The sequence below is a fragment of the Anas platyrhynchos genome, chromosome 2 (genome assembly GCF_047663525.1).
Source record: "Anas platyrhynchos isolate ZD024472 breed Pekin duck chromosome 2, IASCAAS_PekinDuck_T2T, whole genome shotgun sequence".
In the NCBI taxonomy this organism is placed as follows: Eukaryota; Metazoa; Chordata; class Aves; order Anseriformes; family Anatidae; genus Anas; species Anas platyrhynchos.
Window position 1 is genome coordinate 32,832,863 of NC_092588.1, and position 12,214 is coordinate 32,845,076.

The following is a 12,214-nucleotide window of genomic DNA, read 5'->3' on the forward strand; positions in this document are numbered from 1 at the left end:
TGCACAAATAACCCAACAGTCATCTCAACAGTCATGTTAACATAATGTATTCATTAACTATTTTAGCAGTTCCTCATCCACCACTGTGAATATTAGAGCTTGACCTGGACACAGAAGCTATTGTCTTTAAGGACAAGCATCTATTTGGTTTACAGTTCATTCAACTGAATTAGCTTGAAGTGATGATAAGCACAGCTGAGGTTATTTAAATGTGAAGGAATATAATCTGAAACTCCAGATTTATATTTTCTTTACACTGTGGAGTTGTCTGTAATTGCTATTGTCAAATGTAGCTTTGAAAGATCACAATGGAAAGCTGAATTTTCTTATTTTTATTTCAACTGATTTTGCAGCTGCAACACTTTTCAACACCTGCTTTTAAATTTATACATGTTCTGTGAGAGGACAGACCTTCCTTCTTCAGCAAAGATGGTGCTTCTGGTACAGCAGGACTAGAACTAACCCTCTAACAGTGCAGTGGGAGGACCCAGGGACATAGCTCCATATCCCAGGGGCTGATGGTATTCTGGCATTCGGGAATCAGGGTGAGAGGCAAGTCACCTACCAAATAGTGGAAAAATATGAGGAGTAAGGGTTAAAAATCATTATTTCTCTAGATTATCTGGGGAAGCACTTTTTTTCTTACCGTCTTCACTCGCCTTTTCCTTCTCATGCATGTTTCCAATCCAGTTCACATCCACAAGGTGAATGCATCATAAAATTTAGCAATTCTTTGGTTGGCAGATAAATTCAAAGCATTGCTTGTATACCAGTCTGTAGATTTAATAATTTAGCTGTAGAAAAAAAAAAGGAGCACTGTTTTTTGTTTTGTTTTGTTTTGTTTTTTACTTTTTAGAATAGAATAAAGTTTGTTGCTGAACAGAGAAGAGAGTGAGTTCTGCTGTAAATGTCTGAGGACAAGTCAAAGAGTTCAGTCCTTGCTACTGTCATGCCAGAACCTTTTATAAACTCTGAATTCACACCAATATATAGATAACTACTGCTGGTTGTACTCTCTTAACTGGATTTTTTCATGTAAAAACAGATAAGCCTCATTCCAGTCTCATGGTGGAGAATTGGGTACAGGCTGCAAACACTCTCGGGTAACTTTCATGTTTAATTTACAACTGCAACACCCAACCTCACCCTGACATTTATAATCTTCTCAAGAAGTAGTAGATCATAATAACTGTTTTTATATCCACCAGAATTTTAGAAGTCAAATTTTCACTGTGTGTAGTACATAAATGGACATAAGGTATAAACAATTTAATAAAAATGTTTAAACTCCCAAAGGCTTCCCTGATGGTCCACGTTTACATTAGATTAGATTTATCATATAGCTACTTTATGAGGGCTCTGAAGTTACAGGACTGAGACTGAATCCATTTGGCTTGTTTTTCTTTTGGACTTTCCCTTCTACTTAGTTGTCAAACAGCAGAAGTAGTATGACCCAGAGTTTTCTTGGTCAATGAAAAATAAGTTTTAATATAAAACTTATCTCTTTCAACAGCATTTCCTCTAAGTCAACTCTAAGTCAATAATGCAACTGCTGGAAAGTTTTTGATGCACTACTCACCAATTTTGCCATATGGTCTGTACCACCAAAATGCCTTCAGTCTTGTTTTGGAAGATCCAAAGCAAAACATTTCTCACAAGCAAAAGAAGATTTGGGTGTTGTCAGGAAAGTTTTCACGGATAGTGAAAAGCACCAGCAGCTTACTGAAATGCAGAGAAAAAAATAACAACATGCAGTAATAAATCACAGAATCACAGAATGTTAGGGATTGGAAGAGACCTTGAAAGATCATCTAGCCCAATCCCACTGCAAGAGCAGGAACACCTAGATCACGTCACACAGGATCGCATCCAGGTGGGTTTTGAATGTCTCCAGAGAAGGAGACTCCACAACCCCTCTGGGCAGCCTGTTCCTGTGTTCTGTCACCCTCATCATAAAAATGTTTTGTCTCACATTTAAGCAGAACCTCCTATGTTCCAGCTTGCACCCATTGCCCCTTGTCCTATCATTGAATGTCACCGAGAAGAGCCTGGCTACCTTCTCCTGACACTCAACCTTTACATATTTAAATAGTGTATAATGGAAATAAAGGCAACAATTGGCTCATGAGATTTAGTGTTATATATATAATATTTAATATTTAGAAATTATATGTACATTTAATTATATTTCAATAAAATGAAATATTTTTTCCTCTTGAAGAGAAGGATTACATGTATGGTTACAGTTCTGAAAAGCAAAAAGGAAATAAAATTAGACACTTTGCAAAGTGCAATATCCAAATGAATTCCAAAGATGATTTTCATATTTCAACAGTTAAATATATCTTAATTTTTTCTAAAACAATGAAAATATAAATTTTCCACATGCTCTGTAGATTAAAATTTTTACCTACAACTGATTTTATAGTACATTCTGATTCAATGACAGATATTCCAAAACATTAATATATCAAAGAAGATATTTATATTTACTTTGTGATGTTGTACAGTTAATGTGTTTTATTTATAATTTTTATTATTCTTATGTTTTACTTAATAAATTGTATAAAAATAACATAACACTGTTTTTTTTTATACATAATACATATTGGTTACTAGGTTTATTATATATTTCGTTAAATTCACTATCATCACTGCAATCAAATTCATATTACTTATGAAACAAAAGGAATAGTAGAGTTACTATTAAAGGTAAAGAAAGAAATGGAGCTTTAGGAGAGGGAGGAATACAAGGGATCAACCCAGGAGAATGAAAAAATTCTGAGTATCAAAGAAAACAAAAGAAAAAGTGGCATGGGAAACATGAGGACAGGTGTACAGGAAAGAAACAGAGAGAATGAGAGAATCAAATTCCATGAGATGGAGAATGCCATTTGGTATCCACTGAACTCAGCTGAATTTGGAAGCTGTTCATCATCTAACAGGACTATCTAGCATTTTCTAGAAAATAAATGCCAAATAAATGGAAAGCATAACTAGACATAGACTTGGAGGGACTGAGTCAAAGAGATCAAATAATAAGGAAGCAAATAATGAATAGCAGGAAAGAAAGAAGAAAGGTTGAAAGGTCTTCAACAGGTTGAAGAGATAAGGAGGCAAACGATAGCTTGAAAAATGATAACCAGAAATCACCAGAAATAAATAATATTTCAGAAAATGTTGATAGAGGGAGGTGGGAAAAAGAAATGGAGGGAGGGAATTTCATGGTAAAATGTGAAAAAAAATGTGGATGTAGGGAGAGAAACCACACGAGATAGGAGAGAAATCCTGTGTAAAGCAAACTGCTAGTGAAGAAAAGAACGAAATGTATAAAGATGGGTGGAGGCCTGGAGAAAAGCCCAGTTGTCAGAGCTGCAAAAGAAGAGAATGAGAATGGAAATTTGAAGAAGAGTTAGCACAATAAAGTATAAAATTAGAGACAGAAGCATGAAAGAGATCAGTGCAAACATTCATTTATTTCAGAAATGAAGCTATGCTGTGCATATTTGTCTGTCTGAAAATATTTTTAGGGAAAAACATTTTTCCTCTGTACAAGCAAAGGAGAAACAGTACAGCAAAAGAAATGGACCAGCACTGCCTAATGTCTAATACACTTAACATTGATATTTTTCTGATTACCAACTCCTTGCCAGCCAGCTCTGTTCAAGTGAGTCTGACCTATACATTTTTTCAATGCAGTAAGCTCAATCATGACCAAAGCTCACAGGCATGGGCACCAACCTTTTGTGCTTTCGATTGCTTGCTTGAATGGCTGCATTGGCCTAAATAGTACTCTCCACTGAATTGAGCAACTTAACTTTTTGCACTGTGGCTAGTTCCACTGTCCCATGTTAGCACACAAAACAGAGGGGCAACAGAGACTGGGATGAGGAAAAGAAGGAGGAGAAAACTGATGCTTCTCCTTCCCTCATCCACAAAAGGCCATAAAAGCTTCTGCTTCTCTTACTATGCGTCATAAATGCTCACAGATGAAAAATGAAATGGAGGAAACAGAAAGAAGGCTGACACTGAAAAACAGAGGAGATCCTTCATGATATTATGGAAGAGAAGAGGAACAGAAATGGCAGAGATCATGGGTGGTGATCCTCTCACGAGAACTGCAGTGCTGCCAGCTGGGTGGCCCACAGGTGGCCCATGGCTGCAGTCCGTCAGGTATGCACATACATCTCAGTCCCACCCTGCCATCATGGCTTGCGGTTTAATTAATGCACCTGCTGAGGGCCTGCTGGGCTCCTCTGACTGCCCAAGGCCTTGGCGCAGGACAGGTCCTCTGGCCTATCAGAGCCTGTTCGAACTGGCCATGAAAAGAACTGAGGGTACTCGGGTACCCTCTTCTGTGAGGGTACTCAAGCACAGGCACACATTGCTCAGAGAGGTTGTGGTCTCCCTCCTCAGAGATATTCAAAAGCTGTCTGGACATGGTCCTTGGCCACTGGCTCAGGGTGGCTCTGCTTGAGTGGGGGTGGTTGGACCAGATGGCCTCCAAGGGTCCCCTCCAACCTGTTGTTCTGTGAAGGCAATGACCTATCTCTTCCTTCTGGGAGGTGGTGGTCTTTGATGTCAAAGACCCTCTGTACCCATGAGGGATGAAGCAAAGGGTTGTGAGGTGGGGAGGACTCACAAGCCAGTGCTCCCAGTACTCCCGTGTTTGCCTATCTGTTTTTGAAGGGGTTCCCCATAGCCCGTGTTCAAAGCCTCCTGTGTAGCTGTAACCTACGTTCAGTGGTCATAGCTGACCTCCAGTGACCTCAGAAGTGGACAGGAAGGGATGGGAGGCAGCTGAACTTACTTTTGCAGATGACAGCACTTGGGACTTCAGGAGGGGGGAATTCAAGTAACTGTGCCCTGAGTGGAGCAGATGACACAGTTGGCCAAGTAAATGTGAAGTACCTAGTCAGCCTGTTCTTTTCTCTGCATGAAAAATGAGAAGAGTGTTGCTATGAGGACTTGTTAATGTTTTTTAATAATCTGGAAAATAGAAACCTAGTAATTAATTACATATTATTAATATTTATTCTCAAACTAGGATGGAAACTCTTCTGTCATAGATGATTCATGATACTATGAAGCTGCCAGTGTCACCTATGATGTCAATTCCTTGGCAAGAGGGAAACTTTCTAAAGTAGACTCTGAAATGACAATTTTTATCTTAATCATTCATCACAGTTTTCTTCATGGTCAAGAATGCCTTTCTCTGAATGATCATATTGTTGAGATAATTAAAACAATATAAAATAAATGGGATGAATAAATGTGTTTTTCTTACAAAACTCAGCATTGAATAAGGAGTATTCTTTTGTGACTAGATTTCTGCATGCAGCAAGGGTGTTTATAGCAATACAGATGGCTTGTGATTCAAACTTAATTTAAGTTTCTGGCTAGATCATGCTTTGTATCAACTGGAATTATAATTTTAATACCAGTTCTGTATTTAATTCCAAAACTGCTGGAGTTGTGTATTTGTTTACATATTTTAAACCAAGATAAAATCTAAATGGCAGTAAATAAACAGCATCATGAAATCACTATTTATTTATCAGTATTAACAGAATTCACGTGAACTAATTTTCCAAAAGGGGGGTTAAAGGTCTTGTGAGTTGGTTTTATTTTTTCTTTTTATTATTATTAATAATGTATTTATTTTCAAGCATTTAAACTTTTTTAGCATGTTGCTGAAAATGCTGGATTTGTGATGAATACTGTTCTCACTTGTGCCTTTGTGTGAAAGGCTTTAATTTAGTAAATACACTTCAGAAGTTATGGGCTCCAAGTACAGATATTTGCTTATAATCTTACCTTTTGGGAATAGCACCCTGTGGAAATTTTCTTTTCTCCTGTAAAATACAGTAGTTTATTAGTTTTGCTATTTTGCTCTACTATTTTTATAGAATAATTATTGTACATAGATACATTATGTAAGCATATACCAGGAAGAAAGAAAATTTGCTTAAGCTGTAACAACATTACTAGTACAAGAACAATGGGGTATGACTAAGCTATGAAAGCTGGAAATAAGCTTAGATTACATATTTTAATCATTGAAGAAGTGAGATTGTGCAGTAGATGCTTTGCAATAGATGATAGGGGCGCAAGAAGCCAAACTTATTTTAAGACACAACCTGACAGAAAAGTTTGACACACTGAAGAGGTGTCATGGGAGAAGGAGGCATGATTTTGGTGTTTTCCATGGTAGTTTACAATTTAAAGCCTGATGCTATGAAAAGAGCCAGAACTATTTTAAGTATGAACAAGGAGGCTCTATCTTCCAGCCCTTTGATCTTTGATCTCTGTACCCAAATGAGGAGATGGCCTCAAAAATTGATAGTTTAAAAGCACTGGTTCAAAGACTTGGGAAAAAAAAAAAAAAAAAAGAAAAAAAAACAGGGGGAAATAGAGGCGTTTGAGGGCAGACATGAAGTGTAAAATAAGGAAGAGAAAAAGCAACAAAAAGTACTTGACAAAATGGTGCCTTTTTGTTTGTGATAAACCTGCTCTTAATTCTCTCCACTTAGCACTTTGTTTCAGATGAAGAAGGAAATAGACTTGCTGAAATTCCTGTAATAATGATAAGCACGGGAAGCAATGCCCTGAAACTGAGCTCTCTTTTTAGACCTCCAAGTCCAGAATATTAAAATTATTAGGCTTTTTGCAAATCAGCTGTGGAACACAGCTTAGCAGATACTCCTCAGATATCTTTAAAAGCAGCATAGTGGGACAAATTTAGGCAAGTACTTAGTATGTGCCTTTTTATTCCTGAAAGTGAAGTAAACGGCTAATAGGATTATAGCCAACCACCAGACTGTGAGCATGCATTAGCAATTTCAGTAAGACTAAACAGTAACAATGAAGGTTCATGTTTCTTAGGAAAAAAGGGAAGGAAAACACAAAGACGTGAATTTAAGAAAGCACATTTTAGTACCTTTATACCTTACTCCGAATTTAATGTAGGAACAAGAGGAGTTCAGGAGAGATGACAATTTGTTAAAAAATCTGTTATAAGGATATCAATTATTATAATGAGGAAGAAGAAAGAAAATGTACCAAGATGTTTTTAGGAAGATTTAAAGTTCTCTATTATCCTTAAAACACACAGCACCATCCAAATTAGGCCAAATCATGACTGGTGTTAATCAATAGCCTAAGAATATAGTCCAATTCACAGAATAAAATATCTCTTCCTCTAGTTAACTATGTCAAAAGTTATCAGACCTTAGTGTTAGCTGAAATACAAAGCAGTAGTATATATTAATTCATCATTCTTTGTTGGGCTACTTCTGTTACAGGCCTGGAAAAGTTTTTCAGAAATTATACCTCATCTTCCTTACACACACTGTATCAGCCAGACTCCAGAGTCCAAAGGGAAAAAATAATCTATCATGTATAAAAACTCTGTTTTAAACACAGCAGCAAGGTTCACAGTCAAACAGAGGTACTACCATTTAGAACCTAGTGTTTTCTTAAAGCTACTTGAGCAGACAGTGTGGAGTCATTGCCACTTGAGAAAATTATGCAAATGCCTTACCCAAACACTCCTGACCATAAACCATGTACTTGTACTGAGCCCCTTTTGGTAAAGTACAATGGATACACTTCATCAGCAAAACTTCCAAGTGTAGTCATGTAAACCCCATAAATGTTTGGCATGGCTAGGCTAGAAAGGAAAATTCCACATGCATTCACCTGAAATCTAGCTGTCTCCCATGTAGTACAGTTAAGAATAAGACAGTTGCTAAAATAATATATGTAGGTGTTTAATGGACTTTTCTCCAGCTTAAGGAATGAAGAAATACATGTTCCCAAACAGTTAATTAGCTCCATTTTTAAATCTGTCCCATGTTCAATATTTCATTGCAAGCACAGAAGTGAAAAATCTTAATATAAAAACTGCACAAATGAGCACTTGCACTTCTGTTGAACCTTCCATCTGGTGATGCTGGAGAAGCTCTGGAATAGTGAGAGCCAGACTGAAGAACCACTGATTATTTTGAACACTTTTTCAGAAGTCACATTGAACCTAATAAGGCCACTTCCAGAGTAAGTTCAGTGAATGAGAAATTTACAATTGGTAGAGAGTGAATTAACTGGTCTGTTCTAAGTTTTAGATAGTCTGAATATGAGACTCAAATAATAAAACTCAGAAAATCTTAGTGCAACTATAGAAGAAAAAAGAAAGTTTCCACAAGCTTTTGTAAAATTAAACTTTTGCTTTTGGATAAATTACTAATCCATCAGACTGATCACTGTCGCACCATGCTCTATCAGACATGCCCATTATATGCAAGGTTTAAGGAATTTTATTATGTGAAAATGACCTGTTTCTAAACCTTACTTTTGTACATTACTCCTACATGAATTGCATTATATATAATAATATGGACATTAACTGTGGGCCTGACCTCAGAGGTCCTAACAGCCCACAGTCTTAGTGAGTTAGGTGAGAGCTTTAAATTCCCTATAGCCTTGATAATTAGACTGATACATTCTCATATGCAGTCATGCAAAGAGCATTGTGTTATAGATGAAGTATTCACAATAGTAAATGGATCTCTGTTATTTAAGGTCTGAAGAATTGGCATTGTCCTTTGCAGATTACTGCAAGAAACTTTGTTATATTTATCTTAGTGGAATTTGAGTATTGAAGAAATGTAAAGTTAGAAATATGCATGTATTTTCCTCATGGAAAGCTAGGAAATACCAAAAGTATCTGTCATATCAATTACAGCTAATGCCAAGCAGCTATTATTACCAAGAACTTTGCATTAGAGCACATAAAACTTGATAAATTCCCTAGTTTCTTAAGCTCAGCAAGCTATTACTTTAAATTAAACCATTTTGCTAGCCAGAATCAGTCTGTGCAACTCCAATGTCCTTACACAAAGCACTGTAAATACAAATGGCAGCAGTGATAAAATAGGCAACATTAAAGTAGGCCATTGTCTCGTGGAAAAAAAAAAAAAAAAAAAAAAAAAAAAAAAAGTCTGCCTAAAGTTTTACCTTTTATTCTTTTTTGAAAGGAACACCACCACCGCCCCTCCAATTTTCCTATTTCCATAGTCAAACCTAAGACTCCATCAGCTCTGGTAAAACTGTTAAAATAAGGAAGCATTCTGTTTCTGTTTTTTCTCATTTGTGACACAAGTATTTAACTCAATCCTACTGTATTCCTACTGCATTAATGTTAATGAATATGTCTCATTTAGTACTGCTAAGCACCTTTAGACTGCCAAATGGCCAGTGCTGTTGAAGTACACTGTATAATTGTGACACAGTAACATTAGACAATGTCAGCCTGCTGTTCCAAAATTCAATTCTGTGGTTACATGTCAACAGGACACAACATTACAAAAAGTGCCCACAACCAGCAGGAGCCTGGGGAACTGCAGGTTACAGGGCAAACAGCCCAGATTAGAACCACTCCTGCACAAACAAACACAAGATGAAGGACTGCAGTGTAGCAGGACAAAACCACTTTTGAGGGAAGGTCTTGTGGAGACATTAATTATAATACATACAAAAACATAACATTTACTAATACCTAATAAATCATTAGTGGACGTAAGCAGGGAAGTTACTTACTGCTGTCCTGGATACATGTTCTAAACTGTGGCTGAAATACAGAGTACCTCCTTAAACAGAACCATCATTGAATGGGTCAATGAACCACATAAAAATAATATTTGTTTCCTAGCACAAAGAATCACCAACAAACTGGTGTTTGGTTATGCTCTCACACACAATAAGAAAAGTCTCTTCTCTATCTGCTCATTACAAGACTACATCCTGTGATTGTATCTCCTCCACAACACAGTATTACATGCACTGCAGCATAGCATTCTATCATCAGGTGTGGATTTATTCTTTATTCAAAAACAAAGACAATGAGATTGTCTTTGACAATGAGAACTGCTTACCTTAGGGTAATCAGTATGCTAATACAACTTAGCTTTTTGCAGGTCCTATTTCAGAGTCTCCATAAATGTTTTCCTGGTTCATTTTCTTTCCCATAACATGATGGTGCTGAAGCATCAGTATGAAGCGTTAAGCTAAAGCATGCGTTTCAGATCTAATTCTTGCTGAGGCAAGAATTCTGCTTCTTCCTTACAGTCCTTGCTCCACAGAAAGCTCCCTTGGCGTTTCCTTTATGCAACATAATCTGTATGAACCGAAACACCTTTTGCAGTTTGGAAGACCAATAAAAGTTTTTCAGTCTTTCTTCAAGGTAGTTGGTCTGAGGAGAGAAGGTATCTCCAGTCTTTAAATAACAATACCTGCCTCTTTACTTCAAGATGTATGAAAGAAATTTCATGGCTGATCTGACTGGTACCTTGACATTATTGCCCCTGCTCTGAAGAGGCTGTCTTTGGGCTGTCTTATGAATGTCAGGCACAAATAACTTAGCCTTGTGTCCTTTTTTTCCTTCTGTGTCCCTAAGAACAAGATACAAATCTGCTTGAACACGTTGGGCACCTAGCTGTCCAAACACTTTGAGGGATTTCTGAGTTTCAGCATTGCCACTAGTGTTGGGTTAGAAGCTTGGTTTGCTTCTCCTCCCGTATTTCACACAAGGCTTGGGGATTGCAATGAATTTCATACAGTTACTGCTGGACTTCCACCTCCATGTGCTGCTACAGATGGACAACTGCAGTCTCAGCTGATGTTGCTGGTGTTGCTGTTCTGCCAGCCATTTAGGCAAGATTTTCATTTTTCCCTTTGTGCAGAAGAATCCTAAGAATTTCTTATAACACACAAGAATGGGAAGATCCAGTATGCTACCGTCAAGAAAATTAACTAAGCACAGTTATCTTTTAACTTTTATATACCTATATAGATATGAGAAATCTGCTTTTTATTCAGTTAAGTTTCCTTATATCACAGTCACAATTTACACAACAATAGAAAAATTAAATCAGCTATAGCTTTTTGGCTTTCTTTCAAATCCAAAGGAAAAAAAAAAATAAATGATGCTGTTCTGGAATCAGTCCTAAACATACATTCTTGGACTTGTTTTAAAATAGTTCTTTATGCCAAAAATAACTCCATATTCCAAAATTTTTGATTCGGTATGCGCTCCCCATCTTAGAAGCTTAAACAGTTTTTAAAAACTTAAACTCTGCATGAATTCTTTGTTTCTGAAAGGTACTGCGAAGCTTTCATCTCTGTAACAGGTTGATTAAAACAAAACTTTTCAAGGCAAAGATTTAAAACATGATTCATGGCATAATGACTTTAAAATCAAATTCAGGTCTGATGTAAGTAGATGCACCACTGATTTTTTTTGTAATAATGACTCATACCAGCTCTGACTGTGGGTCTATTAGAAACTACAATCTTGATACCTTCATTACTGCAACATTGGCCAATTTTGTTTCCACCTTAACTTTTAATGGCTTCTGCCTCTGTGTTTTAGAGCAGTCTAAGAGTTAGCAAAATGGAAGGGTCCACAACTCATTAATGCACCGGAATTGGACAAAGGGCATCTGGCCTCAACTAGCATAGACTGTCTGTGAGTTCCTGTCTCTGGGGCTATTTTTGTCCAGTTTAAATGCAGTAGCATTCAGCTTCTGACTTGAATGATCAACTAACGATGCAGATTAAACAACACAGCTCCAAATATGTCTGTTCTCAAGCCTCTATATCCACAGGGTAGCAATGGTATCATATCCTGCTATAAAGCTACCGAAAGACAGCAGCAGATGATGTCTTCCATAGAAACATAGTGAAGGGGAACACATACTCACACAGAACTATTCCAGTGACACCAAAAGTCTGACTGGTTACCTCTCTGCATGGTCTCAGCTCTGCCTGAAAAGCAATTTCCTTTAGAGAAGCTGCTTCTTTAGTCATAGATAGGCATGCAAAGAACATCTCCTTTAATCCTTTCCAGGCAGGCTGCTGGTGGGGACTGATTTGCCTTCACAGAAGGTTTTAGACAGGGTTTTCAATCCTATAAGCATCTCAAAAAATTGCACAATAAAGCAGCATTTGGACCAAGAAAGGATGATTATCATTTTGTTAATTTGAAAAAAAAAATCAATTATATTTTCATTATTTTAACTTCATAAATGGATTTTATAAATAAATATAGCAATATATGTAACTGCCAATTATCTGTTTTTAGCAGAATAACCAGGAAAGGGATAAAAAGGGATGTTACACAGGATACATATAAAGAATCTGAATTAGATTAATATGG

The 12,214-nt window shown here is 36.9% G+C and overlaps 1 long non-coding RNA gene across 2 annotated transcripts; it reads right to left on the reverse strand.

The window, feature by feature from the left end:
- Positions 1–317: 317 nt before the first annotated feature.
- On the reverse strand, positions 318–12,047 carry LOC140001855 (uncharacterized). 2 transcript variants are annotated; one of them, XR_011807462.1, is made up of 6 exons: positions 11,760–12,047; positions 5,818–5,855; positions 4,811–4,932; positions 1,580–1,722; positions 647–794; positions 318–561 (listed from the first exon to the last, which is right to left on the reverse strand). It is a non-coding gene; the product is annotated as an uncharacterized lncRNA (long non-coding RNA). The 2 variants fall into 2 exon arrangements; XR_011807463.1 differs by lacking the exon at positions 4,811–4,932 and having other exon boundaries at positions 11,760–12,040.
- Between the last annotated feature and the right edge of the window lie 167 nt (positions 12,048–12,214).